Genomic DNA, 2941 nt, shown 5'->3' with positions numbered 1-2941 from the left:
TCCCCCACCCCCAACATATAGCTTGAGCCATATGTGCCCCCCCCCCCCCCCCTCCCTCAAACATGTGGCGTGAGCCACATGTGCCCCCCCCCCAACATATGGCATGAGCCACCTATGCCCCCCCCAACATATGGCTTTGAGCTACATGCCCCCCCCCCCCATCCACCCCCCCAACATATGGCTTGACCCATATGTGCCCCCCCCCACCACATATGGCTTGAGCCAAATCCCCCCCCCCCCTCGCCCCTCCCCCCAACATGTGGCATGAGCCACCATGTGCTCTCCCCCCCCCAACATATGGCGTGAGGCACATGTGCCCCCCCCCTTCCCCAACATATGGCTTGAGCCATATCCCCCCCCCCCCCTAACATATGGCTTGAGCCATATTCCCCCCCACCTAAACATATGATGAGCCACATGTGTCCCCCCCCCCCCCAAAAAAAAAAAAGATATTAAAAAAAAACATGTGACTTGATGATATAGATTGTATTAAAAAGTCAGACTTGTATTTAGTCCAATTTTGGAAATGGACTTTATACAAGTCCAATTTTTTTGAATACAATGTTCATTTCTCGTAGTGTACCGAAGGACGTGAAGAATTGTATTTACAAGATGGGTGAACTTGTAGGGTACTTCACACTATACAAAATGTGAAGCATATCAATGCGTGATGCAATGTTTTCATATTGCCTAATATGGTGCGCTTTTTTCTTTATAGGTATGTGAGCTCAAAGAAAATAGAGCCCACCACGCTTGAGGATGCTCAAGTTATGTCAAAGGGAGGTGGCTTGTTTAGTGGAGGAGACCTTTCCACATTCTATTCTCACAACCCAAACTACATCTCATAGTGTATTTTGTCCAATGAGATTGCTATATGCGGCACTGTACATGCATGATGGTTGTTTCTTCCTCAAGTGCTTCATGAAGACCTTGAAGGGTTTCATAAAGAAAATGCAAGGCCCGAAGGTAGCATGGCCAAGGGTTGGTTGGTACAAGAGTCACTGGTATATACTACTGAGTTTCTTGTTGATGTAGATAGCTCTCTCCCACGATTATGGAGAGATGATGAAGACCTTAGGATGACCTCTATTGTGCCTCAAGGGAAAGGACCGGAGCAAAGCAATGGTAGCTTCCACATGTCAAATAGCCACGGACCCTCTTACAAATACACCATATTACAAACAGCCATGCTCAATTGGGGGGTGAAGGCCACGACCTCCAACAAAACAGAGGAGGAAGAAGGAAGCCACAAGAAAAGGAGAGAAAGATTTGAAGAAATACAAGAAGCTTTTCATACCTCTATCCAAGGTAAGTTTCTTGTTAGTTGCTCTTTTCTCTCAATCTATGATGCTTCTTGTACACCCAGAAAGTTGTTCTCTTCAGATTCATCCTTTGTCGCATGTAAGAAAGAATGTTTTTGGGTACTTCTGTTCTTTTTTGGGTTGAGTGTCTGTCGTTGTCAGATTTTTGTCTAGATTCGTCTATTGGGGCACATCTAAAAGCGCATCTAACAGTGCGTCAAATGTTTTTTAAAAACTATGCAGCCGCACCTATAGATGCGCTCTTAGCCGCATCTATAGATGCACTACGATAGTTCTACATACAAAATATAGCTTCATATACCTTCTTCTTTTCCTTCTCCTTCCCTTTCCCCTTCCCCTTCCCCTTCCCCTTCCCATCTCCCTTCTCCGTAATCCATTCTCCCATCCTCCTTCTCCTTCCATTCTTCCTTCTCTTTCTCTTCTCTTTCATAATCCTTCCTTTCTCCTTTCCCTTGCATGCATGTTTAAGTCGAATTTTCAATGCCTCAAGCATTCATGAGGAAATAAGGGATTGCATGAATGATGGAAATCAGGGATTGCATGAGGGAAATAGGACTACAGCATGAGGGTGGGATAAAGAAAGAGGGCACGCATGATGGAAATCATGGGATTGAATGAGGGAAATTGGAAAATTGGCATAACTCTTTTATATATGCATAGGGAAAAAGGGCATGCATGATGGAAATTGGGAAATTGGCAGAACTCTTTTATATATGCATATGGAAAGAGGGCATGCATGATGGAAATCTTCTTCTCTTCTTTTTTGCAATTCATCATGTGGCCAGGAAGCTCTTTAGGAGCCTCACCTGACCCTCGAGATGCCTTATACAGCAGTTATATAACATTTTGGGCACCCTCCCACTCCACAGGAGTTAAACACATACATGTTGAAGCACTCAAAACACCCCCCATAAGTTGGCAGTACAGAATCCAAACCATCCCACACCCACACCAGTTGAGATTACTCATGTGGAGTTGAGACAACCCAGCAGGCGGTGGCAAAGCCGCCAGCCTTCTCCTCAACCATCAGGAGTCCCTTCTGCCCTACTGCAGTCGGGAGCCCCTTCTCCCCTACAATCAAGAGGCTCTTCTAGATCGTAGAGCCGCCAGCATACTCCTGATAGTTGGGAGTCTCTTCTCCACGGGCGAGTGCCCATAATACTAACTCATCACGATAGGGTAGCATGCATAGCAGCAAGGAGAGCTCTAGGGAATGCATGGCACAATGCTTTGGGGATAACTGTGGAAGCAGGGAGGATTCAAATGATGCAAACATGCCAGAGGGTGATGGTACGATCTTCTATGACATCACTGAGATGGGTAGTATCTTGATGGATGCACGGGGGAAGGACATCATGACCTTCATGTGCTCTATAGTTCATAACAACTACAGAGATTAATTTATTCCATTCAAAGAGGTAAAAAAAAGTTTAGCTGATGATACTGCACCAATGCTATACTCCTCTAAGTGTTTCAATCCATCCAATGTTGAGGTCACACACAAAATGGGCAAAGTCAAAGATTACCATTATTCCTTGCAAATAAGAGATCTTTGCTTAAGAGGCACGCACTAGTTGAGATTTCCAGGAGAGAGGGAGGTCAACCACCAAGGGGCCAGC

This window comes from Dipteris shenzhenensis, chromosome 29, assembly GCF_047967505.1.
Source record: "Dipteris shenzhenensis isolate YYH24624 ecotype China chromosome 29, Dip_SZ_1.0, whole genome shotgun sequence".
Taxonomy (NCBI): Eukaryota; Viridiplantae; Streptophyta; class Polypodiopsida; order Gleicheniales; family Dipteridaceae; genus Dipteris; species Dipteris shenzhenensis.
This window is presented reverse-complemented; position numbering follows the sequence as displayed.